Source organism: Linepithema humile, chromosome 3 (genome assembly GCF_040581485.1).
Source record: "Linepithema humile isolate Giens D197 chromosome 3, Lhum_UNIL_v1.0, whole genome shotgun sequence".
NCBI lineage: Eukaryota > Metazoa > Arthropoda > Insecta > Hymenoptera > Formicidae > Linepithema > Linepithema humile.
This window is the reverse complement of record NC_090130.1, coordinates 11,197,677-11,216,251: the sequence shown is the minus strand read 5'-3', so window position 1 is coordinate 11,216,251 and position 18,575 is coordinate 11,197,677. Positions and strand designations below refer to the sequence as shown.

Below are 18,575 nucleotides of genomic sequence, written 5' to 3'. Positions count from 1 at the left end.
GAACTGGTAGAGCTACATCAAATCGTTTTTTCAAAAATCTTTTTGTCTTTTAGTGCTTTTTGTCATTATATGACAGTATACTAATACTTTTAGAATTTTTTTGAGCCCAGTCAACAAGTTTCTCGAATGAAAGAATGGCATCGTTCGGTTTACTAAGAAGGCTAGCTCGCATAGCTTCTCTTTTGAACACAGCACCTACACCGTCTGAAGCACCTTTATCATGTGCAGTGGCATGATAGTTCTATTCCGCTGCAACACCAAAATTCTCTTCGTGATGCATTAGATTCATCATCTGATATTTATTTTTAAAATGCTGTTTTGCCCCATCGCTAAAGTAGATTACTCTTCTTAGCTCAGGAATTATTATTTTCAATTCAGGAATCAGCATCTTTTGTACAGTATACGAGGCCTGTATGATAAGTACCCGTATTAGGGAAGAAAACGCATTTAAAAAAAAATTTTTTTTACTTATTTTTCGACATAGTCTCCTTTCAGCTCGATACACTTAATCCAGCGATATTCCAACATTTTTATACCATCCAAAAAATATGATTTGTCGAACTCCTCAAAATAGGCCTCTGTTTCGGCGATGATTTCTTTGTTTGACGTGAACCGCTTTCCGCCAAGCCATTTTTTCATGTTTGGAAATAAATAGAAATTGCAGGGAGCCAAATCTGGAGAATAGGGTGGATGAGACAGCAATTCGTAGCGTAATTCGACCAGTTTTGCAGTGGCGATTGCGGACGAATGAGCTGGTGCGTTTTTTTTTTGTGCAAACGCAGCACCCATCTCGCCGATAGCTTTCTCATGCCCAATTTTTCGTGTAGGATATTTTGTACGCGTTCAATTGAGATGTTTACAATGTCAGCAATCTCTCTGATCTTCACCCGGCGGTCTGCTAACACGATATCATGGATTTTGTTGACCATATCCTCCGTAGTCACCTCAATCGGACAACCTGGGCGCTCTTCATCAAAAACGGATGTTCGGCCACGCTTAAATTCATTGAACCAATATCTGATGGTAGTCATCGAAGGTGCATGGTCCTTATAAACGACATGCAACTTCACTTTGATTTCCTCACACGTCTTCCCATCCAAAAAAAGGAATCGAATCACTGACCGATATTGCTCTTTTTCCATAGTTGCAAACAAACACAACCTTGTCCACTTTCAACAGTTGTCAAAACAAAACTACTCGATAAATCTGTTTGAAATTTTGACTGGCGTCGTTTAGAAGATGACGTTAAACGATGGTATACAGACTTTGAGTCAATGATGCTTTCTGTCGTTAAACACGGGTACTTATCATACAGCTCTCGTATACAGCAGCTGTGTCATAAAGTGTACTATTCGACAAAAAATAAAACTTTTGTGTTCAAGTTCTAACTCTTTTTTATAGTAACACACGACAGGAAAGACAGTACATTGTGAATTATTAAAATGGAACGCCTGCGATGCATCTTGCACAACATACTTGTAATTCTCAGAAAAATCTAATACTGCAAGAACTTCACCTTTTTTTAAATTCTTTTTTCTTTCCTGATAGAATCGAGATTGTTCTTTTGCAATGAAAGAATGAGGTTTTAGAATGATAAATTTGTCACAAAATTTATCGACAAATTCCGACGACGGAAGAATTTGCGTCTGAAGAGTTGATCTGTCAGTTATTGTCCAGACACTGAACTGTATGTGGTGAATACCTTTCTCATCTATAAGAGTTCTTTCAAATGTTTTTTTAGTTCAATAATACCAGGACATTTACTGCATTCACCAATATAACAATTTTCATCAGGATTTTTGCACACGATTTGGCGTAAGCAATCTTTATAATCATGTAAAATCACATTGGAATCTTTAGTAAAATTATTTAAATTGACAGAGTCAATCATCAATTTGCAATTTTGATGTATCGTACAGACACAGACCGAATGCGTACCATTCGCACCAGCAAGTATACAATGTTTTGGTCAGTGTTGTGTGAACGTGTTCCCAGCGCCATCTATGCGCAAGATATGAGTCAGTAGGGACCGCCGGGGTTAGGCGGGAAGGGCCGGGGATTGCGTGTTGGAACACGGTCGCAGGACACTGCAAGAGATACACAGAAATATTGTCTACGTGATTATTACGAGTACAAGGACCTACACGGCGATAACAATACATGGTGTCAGAAGTGGGATCACCGAAAGAGAGTGAAAAAAAAAATCTCAAGAGTGATACAAGTGTGTGATAAGTATCGGCAGGACAAGAAAGAAAAATGCCGCACGACACACAAGAAGTAAAGGCAATTCTGCCTAGTGTACAAACGCCTTCGGAGTTTAATTTCGAGAAACCCGAATCGTGGGCGATGTGGTTGAAACGTTTCGAACGATATATTTCCGTCGCAAATCTCAAGGACAGAGCTGAAAGTGAGAAAATTATTGCTGTACACGATGGGAGAAAAAGCTGAAGAAATTCTCGCACAAATATCCACAGGAAGCAATTTGACAACGTTGAGGGCCGTCACAGACAAATTCACGGAATATTTTTCGCCCAAAAAAAATACGATCTTCGAAAGGTACAAGTTTAATTCGCGAAAGCAGCAACTGGGGGAGAGTGTGGACTCATTTGTCACAGCATTATACTCTCTCGCTGAAACGTGTGAATATGGCGTGTTAAAAGAAGAATTAATACGTGACCAAATAGTCATTGGTGTGAAAGACGCACGTATCTCAGAGCGTCTTCAATTATCAGCGGACTTAACCTATTCGCGAGAGGACAATTAGCGAGAGAGTGAGGGACTGTTAGGATCGGAACTTCGAGACAAGACAAGCTCTGGCGACTGCCCGACAAAGAATAGAAGGCAAAAGTCACTTTAATATAATGAGGTTTATTTAAACAACGAATAGTTACCACTCGCGAAAATTCTTAACGGCTAACGCAATTTAACAACGTCCGACAATTTTATCGAGAAAACCCCGACGCCTATCGAGAGCAAACAGTTCAAAAAAAAGTCCAAAGCGAAGTCCGTTATAAGAAGCCGTTCCGATATTTCCGTATTCAATTCTATGTAGAGAAAGCCGTGTCGTTAAATAGTTCGCGTATTCTAGTCTTTAATTTCCTCGAGATTCGTAAGAGCGACTACTGAGGCGCGCTCCGTTCGCGCGCCTTATAAGCCTTGGCCCTTCCCGAAAAGATCTAGGTGGGAAACTGAGAGTGTCAACAGGTTTTCCGTCTTCGAGAGGAATCTGTTAATTAAACAGAAGATAGCAATAACAGCGAGTATTGTTCTCGCTGTTTGCTCCAACTCGAGCATGTTTACGCTCGCCGCTGTGTTATCGCAAGGCGAAGGCCGGCTCTAGTTCTCATCTCGCGCGCGTCGGTTCGCAACGAGAGCGGGAAAGAGAGACACGGCCTCGCGCTCTATCTCCGTCGCTCGCTTTATCCCGAACATAACCTTAGAAAAAGCATTGAACATGGCTCGACAAGCGGAGACACAAGCCAAAGAGGGAAAAATGCTAAGAAAAGAAGCCGAATCGGAACAAAGTAAGTTAAACAGAGTACTTCGCTCGCGAAAATATAAAGGTGAGACAAAGAACTATCTAGAACAGCGCGACAGCAAGAATAAGATGCAGAGAGGAAACGAAATCTGTGGAAGATGCGGCAAGGCGAAACACGCGGATTTCAAGAAGTGCCCAGCACACGAGACAATATGTCACAATTGCCAGAAAATGGGTCATTGGGAAAAAATGTGCAAGTCGAAGAAAGTACGCAGAGTCAAGAAACAAGAGGACGACGAAGGCAACGATTCTGATACGTCAACGATATTTTTAGGAACAATACGCGAAAATTTACTGTCTAAAGGAGAATTTTTATTTCGTGCGTATGTGAGAGAGTTTTCACAACAGGTAGATTTTATTATAGATACAGGCGCGGATGTTACTTGTATTTCTACTGATACAGTTCCGTGAAAATTAAAAGATAAAATAAGTAAGACAGATAGAGTAATACTTGGACCGGATGGGAAAAGACTATCAGTTGCAGGATATTTACCGTTAAATATAAAAAAAGGAAATATCTCAACAAATTCGAAAATATATATATTAAATGGATTAAAACAGAATTTATTAGGAAAACCGGAAATAAGTAAATTTAAATTAGTAAATCAGATCAATTATTTGCAAAGTAAAAGTCTGTCAAGAGTATTGCCGTTTGAGGAATATCCCAAAGTTTTTAACGGATTAGGAGCATTTAAAAGAAAGCTAAAAATTCATCTGAAAGAGGAGTTCAAGCCATTTTTTCAGTCAGTGCCACGTACAATACCAATTCCGCTATTAAACAAACTTAAATTAGAATTAGATAAATTGGTCAAAGAAACAATTATACTTCCGGTTGATTTTCCTACAGAGTGGTGCAGTCCTATTGTAGTAATTCCAAAGAAAGGTACAGATCAGATAAGAATTTGTGGGGACTTTACACAATTAAATAAAAATGTAAAAAGAGCACATTTTCCTATACCAAAAGTAAATGTAACATTATCGAATTTAAAAGATTCTAAAATATTTTCAAAGTTAGATGTCAAAACGGGATTTTATCAAATAAAATTGGAAAAAGAAAGCCAACCGTTAACGACAATAATCACACCTTATGGTAGATATATGTTTACTCGACTACCATTTGGTATTAATTGTTCGCCAGACTATTTCACGCAATGGTACACTGAGATTTTAAGAGATGTAGCAGGCGTAGAAATACATACAGATGATGTAATAGTACATGGTGCGACAGTGGAGGAGCATGACAAAACACTTCGTACAGTATTAAGTAGGTTACAAAAAGCAGGTATAACGCTAAATAATGATAAATGTGTTTTCGGAACTAATAAAATTGAGTTTCTAGGTCATCAAATAACAAAAGAGGGTATAAGTATTTTGCCAAAGAGACTAGAAGCAATTACAAACTTTGATTCTCCAAAAGACAAAAAGACTCTTATGCAGTTTCTAGGAGCAGTAAATTACGTTAGTAAGTTTGTACCGAATAAATCACACATATTAGAGCCATTAAATTCATTGTTAAAAGATAATGCACAATTTGTTTGGCTAGAATCACAAGAGAAAGCGTTCAACAAACTTAAAACATTATTAAAAACAGCTCCTACATTGTCGCATTATGACTACAGTAAGCAAGTTGTAATACAAGCGGACGCATCCAGTTATGGATTAGGTGCAGCGTTGATGCAGATAGGCAAGAATAATAATCGCGAAATAGTAGCGTATGCGTCTACCACACTTACAGAAACGGAAAAAAGATATAGTCAAATAGAAAAAGAAGCATTAGCTCTGGCGTATGCGACAGAACATTTCAAAGATTATATAACAGGAATAGATATAATACTGGAAACAGATCATAAGCCACTGATTCAAATTTTACAGAGCAAATCGCTTGATGATTTAACGCCGCGTTTGCAAAGAATCAGATTAAGATTAATGCGATACAATTACAAAATAGTTTACGTGCCAGGTAAGCAACTGGTGTTGGCGGACTGTCTGTCAAGAAGTCCGATTAGTAGAGAATCATATTACAGTGATGAGTTGCCGCAAGAAATTGAGGGATATATAAATTTTGTAGTTGATAACTTTCCAACTACACAAAATATGTTAGAGAAAATAAAAGACGAACAAAGAAAAGATTTTATTTGCTCTAAACTAAAGAATTATTGTCTGGAAAAGTGGCCAGATAAAAATAGGTTGGAAGATGGTTTGTTACCGTATTATAGCCTCAAAGAAAATATTTCGTTCTGTAATGATTTATTATTGTATAATGCACGGTTAATAATACCTTCGAATCTGCAGGTAGAGATATTGTCTAAGATACATTCAGGTCATTTGGGCATAAATAGATGTCGCGAAATGGCGAAACAATCAGTGTGGTGGCCAGGTATTAGTAGCCAATTGAAGACATTGGTAGAAAACTGCCCAAACTGTATAGAGCAAAGAAGAAATATTAAAGAACCGTTCGTAAAAGAAAACTTTCCCGAGAGACCGTGGCAGAAAATTGCGATGGATTTATTTAAGATTCAAAACAAATGGTATTTGATTGTAACGGATTATTATTCACGATATTTTGAAATTTTATCTTTAAAATCATTAACCGAAAAAATGGTCATCAGGAAATGTAAGAAAGTTTTCGCAAGATTTGGAATTCCAGAAATAGTAAGAACTGATCCAGGTACGCAATTTTCGGCCGAATTCAAACAATTTGCTAGAGACTTCGACTTCAAACATATAACAAGTTTACCTAAATATTCACAAAGTAACGGCGAAGTCGAATCAACAGTAAAAGTTGCTAAAATGATTCTAAAAAAATGTACAGACGTTAGCAAAGGGTTATTATCATATAGATCGACGCCTCTACATTGTGGTTATTCCTCTGCTGAGTTAATGTTTTCAAGGAAAATTCGATCACTTGTGCCTATGTTACCAGCTAAATTAGGGACATTTATAAAACATAAAGAGCTCACAAAATTTGAAAAAGCAAATAAAGACAAGCAGGAGAATAATTACAACAAAAGACATCGCGTAAAGAAATTGTCACAATTAGCAATAGGAGCTAAAGTATAGATTACAGATAAGCAAGTTTATGGAAAAGTAGATGAGATAGATGAGAATCCGAATTCATATATAATTAAAACAAAAAATGGTAGAATACTACGTAGAAATCGATGGCATCTAATATACGCTCCATATAAAGATACAGAAGACTTTGACGCGACAATAGTAGTAGATGACGAGGGACCAGTTTACGTAGAAGAAGAGAGAGAAGTGGCGAATGATGAGAATGATGAGCAGACAGAAGTAGAACAGGTAGAAAACGCAGAACAAAATGTAATCAAAGCGGAACATAATGTAAACGATCAGGGCGAAGCGAATGGTGTAGTTTCAGAGCAGGAACTACCCAGAAACCAGGGATCAAAGCGAGAAATTAAACCGAATACGAAATATAAAGATTTTGTATGGCGCCAAAGTTCTGTAAGAAAAAAAAAATAAGTAACTCAATAAAAGGGAAAGGGTGTTGTGTGAACGTGTTCCCAGCGCCATCTATGCGCAAGATATGAGTCAGTAGGGACCGCCGGGGTTAGGCGGGAAGGGCCGGGGATTGCGTGTTGGAACACGGTCGCAGGACACTGCAAGAGATACACAGAAATATTGTCTACGTGATTATTACGAGTACCAAGGACCTACACGGCACACGGACATACACGGCGATAACAATACAGTCGGAGTTGGGCAAATTTACTAAAACTAACATGAAAAAACTAACAGTCAGGATGGCATTTACTATAAATATCATAAAGACCTCTTAAGTCTGAAAGGAGAATACGTTTCTGAATCAAATCTCTGCCCTCGTCATTTTTTATTGAAACCATATCTTTCATACCTGGCATGATTCTGCTATTTTCGTCACTATTGTAAAAATCTTTAATTCGTGTAACAGTACTTTCCGGCAATAGTTTACCATTCTTAGCAGTTGTTTCTGCTAAAACGCCCTTAGATGCTTTCAATTCTCTAGCTTTTTTTGCAAAATACCTAGAACAGTTAAATTCCCGAGAAATTTGACTTAGACTCCATGCATCTGGTACTACAGTCAAAATCGTCAATCTCAAAGGATCATTAATTTCAAGAGTGGAAAATTTTTCTTTCAATCCACTCAACATATCTTCCAACTCAATCTCTCTTTGTGATTTTATGTTGCATTCAATTCCACTGAAAGATAATGAAGATGCACCGAAAGATACAGAAATATTCTGTTCAGTATCATGAGTACAATTATCAAATGTTTTATCAAAACTCGATGAGACGTGCGTATCTTCATTCATGCTAGGATATTTCATTTTCCTACATGCTGCACAAATTTTAGCATTATCTGGAAATTTTGGGAATAATCGTTTGATAACACTCGAAATGCGTCGAAGATCTTTCCCTCTGTGACCTTCCACATTGTAGGGATTGCAACATCTATCACCGTGTATATTGGACATATTCAAAATCAAATTCTAAGATTCACGATCAAAAATAGTACAGATAATAGAATTTTCTGTAGTATTGTTCTAAGAGCAAGTCCTAAAAGAACGGTTAAAAGTAGCTCTGAAAAGAACTGTTCGAAGAAAACCTCAGAGAAATGCTCAAAGCACAAAAAAGTCCAGAACCATGGAAGTCGGATATACAAATCCAAATATTAAAGCGTTTAGAAATTTACGGAATCACAATGAAACGTTTTTTAATGTTAAAATGTTGTAATGAATGGCGATAATATCGCGGTAGAAAAACTCTCTCGAATGTGTACAAAATGGATTTCACGATCTTATTTTATGAAACTTTTTTGACTAGGCTCAGAAAAAAAATAATGATCCAATTGAATTTGATAATTTTGCCATGCGCCCATGGAGGACTTGAATTTTGTTATAAATTTTAATAGTTTTTCGATAATCTTTAGACCAAATAGGTCGATAAATACGAATTTAATGATGAAATTTTAAAATCTGCGTCCCAAATATACTCCTGATACCAAGTTTTATAAAAATCCGTTAACTTCTTAAATTTTTCAATATTTTTGGTGGTCGTATTAGATCCGCCATTTTGAATTTTCAAAATCCGATTTAAGATTTGTATTCAGCATACAGAAAAACTCTTTGGTATTAAGTTTTACAAAAATCCGTTAATTTCTTAAATTTTTAAATTTTTGGCGGCCATATTGGATCCGCCATTTTAGTTTAGACTCATGTGCACAGATAAACAGAGTACTCGAAAGTGTTAATTGAAAGAGAAAAACGTCGAATGAATAATCGCTACACTTAAATAATTACCGTTTTTATTATTTTTTTTCGGTTTTCTGAAATTTTAAGTGATCCAATTGAATTTGATAATTTTGCCACGCGCCATTGGAAAGCTTACATTTTTCTGTAAATTTTAAGATTTTTTCAAAAATTTTTAGATCAAATAGAAAATGGGCAGCATGGGTGTAAAGTTGAGAAAGAATGCCCTATATATATATATATTATATTAGTTTAATGAGCACTACAAAAAAATGTTAAAGTTTTTAATATTCCATATTTATTTTGTTCTTTTTTAATTTAATGAAATTAGTTCTTTATAATAGAAATATAGTAGCAGACTTGCTTATATAAAATATATATATATTAATAAAATTATTTTTGTTTTTATTTCTTAATTTTGTAAATATATGTATATTCTAGAGTAAACACATAATTTGGAGTAAGTGTGACACATGATTTCTTATTCCATCTCTTTCTCTTTCTTCATCTACTACTATTGCTGTCTCACTTTTTTGTTTCATATTTCTGCCACTTAGGAGATGGAGGCGCTACAGATCTTCATTACACGACGAAGCGTTGTAAAGATAAGAAAAATAGGGTTTACTAGCAGTCACGGTGTAAAGCCTTGTGTCCACGATGCTAGAACTCAATCCGAGATCTCGGTCCGAGTCCTCGAACAATAATATTTATACTTGGCTGAATATAGTTAGCGTTGTAATCGAGTAACGATTCTTTACGATGATTTTCTGATCTATGTTATATTGCCAAGTTGGTTTATAGATATCATCAAGTGATGCACCGCTTGATTTCGAATGTTTTATTTTATTTAGATGGTCCAGATATTGTAATCTTAAATTATTAATTTTTTTTTTGCAATTTCAGTTGTTAGTGGTTGTCCTGTTAATTCTTTGTACTGATTACAGATTATCTGTAAAGCTTGATCTCGTTTCATACGATTATGATAATCAACACTTTTTGTAACATATAAACAAGAATGATGTTGATATAACATTAATAAAATTTTAACATTTTCCTTATTATCCATTTTTTATTATAAAAGAAGTTTTTTCTGAAAATCAATTTTATATATTATTATACTTTTCTTGAAAAATAATATGTATATATAGGTTATAATATATTTTTAATGTCTAATTTAATCTGCATTAAAACTAATAATAACTACTTATGTAAATCTTATTAATTATTAATCTTATTAATTTATTTTATTTAAGTATTATATTTCTCTTATTTTTTCAATTCTATAATTACTTACTAAAATATTATTTATATTGTTCACAGTATCTCGTATCACTATAAGTATCTTATATTTTATCTTGACAGATAGTAAAAGAAACTAGTAAAATCTAATAACTCGCAATAACTCGTACCGAAAAATGGGACGCAACGCATTTTTTTGTTTGAGCTTCTTATTCGAGTTTTGCATCCAAATTCAGTGTGTACATGATCCGAGTTCTAGTAACTTTTCCTCAGTCCGAGATCTCGGACCGAGTTCTAGTATCGTGGACACAAGGCTTAAGAATATAAGGTGATTTCACGACCATTGTATTCTATCAAAAAATCTGTGATCAAGATGTCATAGTTAAGGCATATCACACAAGATGTCACGTTGGTGCAAAATCCCAAGTAAAAAAGAATAGAAGATATGGATGGATGTGGATAGAAAAGGATAGATGATGAATCTCTAAAGCACATCTATATATAATTATAGTCCTAAATAATACAAATTTTTTTAAATAAAACTTTTAACATTGTGTATAAAAATATATATTACTGACAAAATATTTTTTTATTTTTTTATAACAAATTATTCTTAGTTAAATTTGCAGAAAAAATAATTAATAATGTATTCCAGTCTTTATAAAAAATTAAGTTTCTTTAAGAAAATGAATATTTATAATTAAGTTCCGCAGGACAATAAAATTTATATATATATATATATATATATATATATATATATATAAATTTTATTAAAATTTTATTGTCCTGCGGAACTTAATTATAAATATTCATTTTCTTAAAAAAACTTAATTTTCTATAAAGACTGGAATACATTATTAATTATTTTTTCTGCAAATTTAACTAAGAATAATTTGTTATAAAAAATTTAAAAAATATTTTGTCAGTAATATATCAGGAGACGCGGTAGTGTCTCCGGCCAAGTTCAAAAAACGACACTACTAAGTCAGGAAAAGAATCTCTGGCAAAGTTCAGAAAATGACACTACTAAATCTCTTATTCTGCGCGCACAAAGTCGACTTTTCGGGGGTTTGTAGCAACTAAAATATAAAAAATTTTATAAAAACACATAGTATATCCTTAAAGGCGGCATCGCCGCGACTAATTTGAGCCAAAAAAAATTTAATTTGGTCCAGCCGTTTCAGAGATACAAGCGTTCAAAAAGTGATGTTGGTAATGCAAAAATTAAGAAACGTCGTCTCCTTATTCTTCTCCTCTGTCCGCAGGGGTGGATGAAGAATTTACGGGGCCCAGAGTATTATCATTATCATTAAAATTTACGGGAATTTCTCGCACCAGGTGCCAAGAGTCAACGATTTCGACTTCCCCGAGTTGCGCTACGGGAATTCCTCGCACCAGGTGTCAAGGGTCGACGAATTCGACTTTCGCAAGTTGCGCTACGGAAATTTTTCGCACTAGGTGCAAAGGGTCGACGAATTCAACTTCCCCGAGTTGCGCTACGGGAATTCCTCGCACCAGGTGTCAAGAGTCGACGAATTTACTTTCGCGAGTTGCGCTACGGGAATTTTTTGCACCAGGTACCAAGGGTCGACGAATTCGATTTTCGGGAGTTGCGCTACGGGAATTCCTCGTATCAGGTCCCAAGAGTTGACGAACTCGAGTACCCCGAGTTGCGCTACGTACATTTCTTGCACCAGATGCCAGGAGTCAATGAATTTGACTTCCCCAAGTTGCACTACGAAAATTTCGCAAACATGAAAAAGAGAGAGAGAGATATGACATATTTTGATGTAAAATCTAAAATTTTTTTAAATATTTAGTTATCGATAATCTTACCGTAATATTTTTATGCGCAGAATAATAAAACGAATCAATACGTGTAAAAAAACCCATTGTTATTTTGAAGAAAAAGTATGTAATTTACAATGTACTTTTTTTAACAATTATGCGTTTTCTTTACTACTTCTCATTATTCTAATCATAAAAGTATTACGGTAAGATTATCCATAACTTAATATTTTCAGAGATATTTTAATTTAAATTTTATATTGAAATATGTCAGATTAAGATATAAAATAACTCGAAGAGTATTAAAAAGAACTTCTGCAAAGTATGAAAAAGAAAATTATTATATCCTTTAATCTTGTTAATATTTTATTAACAAATAAACTGCCATGTAATAGAATTTTATTAGTGTTAATGAACGAAGAACATCTCATCGACGTCGATATCGATCCAGTCGCAAAACTTATAATGTAAAATAATTTAGTTAATATGTTATTAAGTTAATATAAATGTTACATTCGAAATGTAGAAAAATAATTTAAAAATAATTTAAATTTTGTCACATAATTAATTTTGTACATTTCTGTACATTTTTATGTTAACTTAATTACATATTAACTAAACTATTTTACATTATAACACGTCTTGTGTTTTATATAGCATTTAAGTCATGTGAAACAGATGTTTTATTAGTAATATTAGAAAATAACTAATTACATAAGTCTTGCGTTTGATATCACAGTTACGTTATGTGAAACATAATAAGTGTCATTTCGAATATTTTAACTATATTATTTTATGTTTAACATGCCTTTAATTTGATATCATTGTTTTTTTTCGCATATTTTGTAAAAATTTTAACAAAACCGTGATATGAAGCCAAAGATATTTCATATCAGCTATCCATGGCTTTATATCAATGGGGCAGTCAAACCGAAGACATGTTACAACAAAAAATAGTTTAGTTTGAATATTCAAAATAAAACATTTGTTTCACAAAATGTAAGTGTAATATACAAAATACTTGTGTTAAAATGTAAGATAATTTAGTTAATATACAACTGACTTAATATAAATGTTACATCCGAAATGTGCAAAACTTATTGAAAAATAATCTCAATTCTGTCACATAATTAATTTTGTATATTTATAAAAAAGTAGGTAATATAGCACAAAAATTTATAAATGATAAGGTCTGGCCAAGTTCCAAAAAAAACACTCCAATATGTTTATATTTTAATAATTATCTAAATTTTTAATATATCACTAACATGAAAAGTAACTGATATGTTATTCAAGGTGCAAATTCAAAATAAACATACATAAAATATTCATAAAATGTATAAATAAAACTGATCAAAATTTGATTTAAAAAAAATTTAATTAAAATAACAAAATATTTATTAAAAAATACAAAAAAACTTGGCGCTGCCAACGGGCTTCACCCATCCCTCCCCCCACCCCTAGCGCCACCCCTTCACGCCATTTCCCCCTTTCTCCCCCCCCCCAAAAAGAGGCTCCACCACCCCTCTATCCCTTTACATCTTTACACCAATAGTATTATGAAACAACGAAAATGAGTAATAATGTAATAATAGCATGATTAATTGACATCATGTAATTAATTGACATTATGTAAGTTAACATGTTGTTCGGTATGGCAGCGCCAAGTGTTTTTGTATTTTTTAATAAATATTTTGTTATTTTAATTAAATTTTTTTTAAATCAAATTTTGATCAGTTTTATTTATACATTTTATGAATATTTTATGTATGTTTATTTTAAATTTGCACCTTGAATAACATATCAGTTACTTTTCATGTTGGTGATATATTAAAAATTTAGATAATTATTAAAATATAAACATATTGGAGTGTCTTTTTTGGAACTTGGCCAGACCTTATCATTTATGAATTTTTGTGCTATACCTATTTTTATACACAATGTTAAAAGTTTTATTTTAAAAAATTTGTATTATTTAGGATTATAATTATATATAGATGTGCTTTAGAGATTCATCATCTATCCTTTTCTATCCACATCTATCCATATCTTCTATTTTTTTTTACTTGGGATTTTGCACCAAAGTGACATCTTGTGTGACATGCCTTAACTATGACATCTTGATCACAGATTTTTTGATAGAATACAATGGTCGTGAAATCACCTTATATTCTTACACCGTGGTCCATACTTATATAGTCAAAGACTACATATCACGGACTAAGGAATAGAGGGACGGAGCACAAGCTGTACCGTGGAGCACGTTTGCGGCGGGGGGGGGGGCCGCCATATTCGTTTAGTAATCACCACACATAGAACTTACTATTTGCGTATGTGTGAGAAATGAAAGTTAGATCCTGCGCACAATAAACAAAATAGGAAATAGAAATAGGAATAATTATTAAATATTAGAAATAAGAAATTGGAATTATTTATTTTAAAAATAAAAAGAATAGAAAAAATTAATGCATGAATTAAGAAATAAGAATTGGAACTAATTAATATATTTTATTTTCTTGTTAGATGTAAAATAATTTCTCTTTTTGATGTAACGGTGCAGCCCGCAAGCTGCATCGTTACGGCTACGGACCGACCATCGTCCGTAGCCCACCAAGGGCGCATCGAGCGCCGATAAAACTTTTGTCGAAAACAACGGCGGTCAATCGCCGAAAAGACCCCCACACCCGACTGTTCCGAATTTCCATTTTGTGGGGGGCTCGCCGAAACCGCCGATGCTTGCCGATCCGAAATCAGTCGGCCGCCAGCCGGGTATAAAAGAGGCCCGGCTGTACGCCTAATCACCAGATCCTGTTCGCTGCTAGACAGCGAACAATCTTGCTGCGAGCGTTCTCGTAGTCCGCCGAGCGTACTCGGATTCTATGCCTTATTCCAGGTACACGAGCGTCTTCGGTACCGTTGCTATCTCCGATACGAGCGTTCTCGTATACCCGTCGAGCGTACTCGGCTCCTCCAGGCATCGATCTTCGTATACAGGGCATTCCCTTATACTTAGTTGGATCGCCGCTCTAAATCCGCCTTCGTACGAGCGTTCTCGTACGTCCGCCAACCAGATTCGGCCTCAAGCCTCTAGTGCGAGCGTTCTTGTACTCCCGTCGAGCGTACTCGACGTCCTGGTCCTAATTTCGCATTGCCGCGCACCGGGATTCATCCGCAGAATCCATCCGGCGGGCAAACTGCGTCGACCGATCCGCGCCGTCGAGCGACCCGTCACGATCTACGATCAAACGGACTCACGGTACCGTCACGAACGCACTCACCGACGAGCGTTGCGTTGTACCAACCGCTACGACACGATCATCCGCGCGTGCTCTCTCGCGCTGATCGCACCAAGACGCCTCACGTCGAACTTTAAATAATTATTTCGCCGTTTGCTTAAATAATTATTTCACCGTCGCCTTCATATTTATTTCACCGTTGCTTTTGTATTTATTTCACGCCGCTTTAATAACTATTTCGCTGTTGCTTAATAATTGTTTCACCGTTGCCGATACTTCAGATTTATTTCACGCCGCTTTAATAACTATTTCGCCGTTGCTTTAAATAATTATTTCACCGTCGCTTTATACTAATCTCACCGATACTTTTACGATTATTTCACGCCGCTTTAAATAATTATTTCGCCGTTGCTTTAAATAATTATTTCACCGTTGTTATTATACCGATCGCACCGATACTTTTCTACTTATCTCACGTTACTTGTATATTCTTTCGAATTCGCTTCGCACACGCTTCGCCTGTACACACAAGATCATTTGAAGCAAGTCATTTCAACATATTAGTGCAATAAACGTTATCTCTTTATTTTGTTACAACCGAGCATTTATTTTATTGACGTACCCTCAACCGAACGAACCCGGATTCCGGCGAGCTACTCCGCGTCCGCCGAAGCTCACACGGTTTCATTAATATTAAATATTTATTGCTATTTTTAATATTTTGTCTACTGTATGCAGAGTCTCAGAGTAATAAAAGTTAAAGTATTTTATAAAATTTATAGTACAACAATAATAAAACCGCCTAACCTCTTTACGCTTGTCACTCGTTATGTCTAGTGGCACCACTACACGAGTGTAACCATGTCACAGACACAGAATCTCTGTGTGAGAATCGCTACATCAATATGGCGGAAAGTAGTCCCCCCCGCACGCTTAAATTACCATCCCCTCTCGCCGAAACTAGTAGCGTTTTCGATTATACAGGATTTGAACGACCCAGGGTTGGTTAATGACGTCATTGCAACCTCTCCACCAATGAAAGACTTGCATTTATAGTAAAATAGTGATTGATCAACCCTGGGTCGTTCAAATCCTGTATAATCGAAAACGCTATAGGACTTTAGACTCGGTCCCTCTATTCCTAAAGGCGGGAGCACAGACTTTTGCATAACGCATAAGGCATAATGCATAAGAAAATCAACTAATCAGAGTCTTCTATTTCTATCCCCACTCCTCGTTCTGCAGATCTTGCATAATGCATAAAGCATGATGCATAAGGAGTCGAAAAATCCGTAAGGATGAATTTTTATGCGTTATGCAAACGGATACGCGTCTAGATTTGTCCACCATTAATTGTGTTCGCTAATTTCAACCAGTTTCTAACTTCTTCTCTTGTTGACAATACGTGGTAAGTACACTCTCTTATCGATTCTACTATATATTCTTAATATAATAATATAATTATATATATATATATATATATATATATATATATATATATTATATTATATAATTACTAAATTAATAATATATATAACAATCACATTAATATATTTTATTTCGATAGGAAAATGGATCATGATTCATATTTTTTTGATTCTCAATATCAAGATGAAAATTTCTGTGGAGAGAATCAATATTCTCAATATTCTGAAAATGAAAATGTTTGTGAAATAGAGAATCAAAATGAAATCGATGGAGATGCTTTGCTCATTTCTTTGGTGCGTGATTATCCTTACATATATAACAAGGAACTGACTGATTTCAAAGATACTTTTAAAAAACAGAATGCCTGAACAGAAATAGCAAGCATTTTGAATATGACAGGTATATAATATATTTTTATACATTGCAATTTATTTTAACAGATTTTAAATTGCATATGTTAAACCAGTGACACAGTGTAATTTTTCATGTTAGATTGTAAACTAGTAAACTACTTGCTGAAAATACAGCCTGCAGCATTTTTAGCAAGACTAGATTGCATGCGATCTAGCATGAAAAATTAATATATTTAATATTATTTTTGTTGCTAGTGGACGAGTGTCAATCGCGATGGACGCGATTAAGAGAGCGATACACAAGAGAAAAAAAACAAAGACAGGAAGAAACAACTACTGGAAGTGAAGCATCAAAAAGGAAAACTTTTGAGTTTTTTAACAACATGCAATTTTTGGATCCATTCGTTAAGAAAAGAAGGTATAGTAAAAATTAGGATGTTGAAAAATTAGAATAATCAAGATTTCTTTTTTGTATATTAGTCTTAGAACTCTTTGCATGTTACGGCAATTTCTTGACATTATTTTTTTCTTTTTTCAGAACAATGACTAATGTGCAACATGCCAAAAGCTCTCCATTGACAAAACGATGTATTTCTCTTCAAAAGTAAGATATATACATAATTCATATAAAATTAAAAGCGCTTTTATTTGCAAATCTGTAATAAAATTTTTATTTTCTAATTTTAGAAACTTTAACTTTAGTAACGAAAAAGAAAATCTCTCTTTGGCGAATGTGGCTACCTTACAACAGAATTTTTCAAAAGTTAACAATGCAGAATCATTGGAACAAAATCGATTTACAAGCTTAAGTGGCAGAAACGTTAATGTATCTCCTACAAATACAACTACTTTACTTGAACAACAACAGTCTTTTACAGAAATAAATCAAGCAAAAATAAATCAAAGATAAATATTTTTACAAGCATTTTTATTTATGGCATTTTTTTAATAAATTTTTTATTTGTTTCATTTAAAAAAAATTTATATTTGTGTTTAGAGACTCAACTTCACTTTCACACAAATCAAGCGACGCGGTAACATCATGCCAGTCTGATGCTTCTTCAATATCAGTATTAAGTGCCTCTGATTATGCGCGAAAGAAAGGTTTAAGTAGGCAAATAAAATCAAAAGGAAAATTGCAGCCAGATGTCGTAAATGCAATTTCTAAAGTTACATCTTTACTAGAGAATAAATACTCTTCAATTTCTCTTCTTATTTTTATTGTCCCTTCTTTTTTTTGATAGATCAGACCATTTCTAATAAAAATGATGAAAATTAAAACTATATTCAAGTATATATAAATAATCATAATAATAATATAATAATTACATATATAATAAATTATATAAAATATATCTTTGCAAATACTTACATTCTCACTTTTATAATCACAAAAAAAGTTCTCTTGATTTTCTTTTCAATATTGTGTGTTCCTATTTATTTCCTCTGTAACATTATTTTCAATATCAAAACTCAAAATCCTATCTCAAAATAAAAACTGAATAAAAGATATTTAAAATTTCTATGCTCTCTATGTATCGTCTTACTCACCATGTGATTTCGGTGTTCAAATAATTTTAAGGTTAGAATGTAAAGCCTTATGCACACAAGCTTGTGCGTTGAAGAACGTTACGTTATGCTCTATGCATTATGCCTTATGCGTTATGTAAAAGTCTGTGCTCGGGCCTATAAGCCGAGAGCACAAGCTTTTACATAAAGCATAACGCATAAGCATAAGGAA

General features: G+C 34.2%; 1 protein-coding gene and 1 long non-coding RNA gene across 2 annotated transcripts in view; one reads left to right on the top strand and one right to left on the bottom strand.

The window, feature by feature from the left end:
• LOC105679073 (serine/threonine-protein kinase dyf-5) overlaps positions 1–18,575 on the top strand; it is a 142,153-nt gene that overhangs the window by 65,872 nt on the left and 57,706 nt on the right. The gene's annotated exons all lie outside the window — the stretch shown is intronic.
• LOC105677864 (uncharacterized) lies at positions 17,746–18,542 on the bottom strand. Its single transcript, XR_001101627.2, has 3 exons — positions 18,386–18,542; positions 18,207–18,280; positions 17,746–18,090 (listed from the first exon to the last, which is right to left on the bottom strand). It is a non-coding gene; the product is annotated as an uncharacterized lncRNA (long non-coding RNA).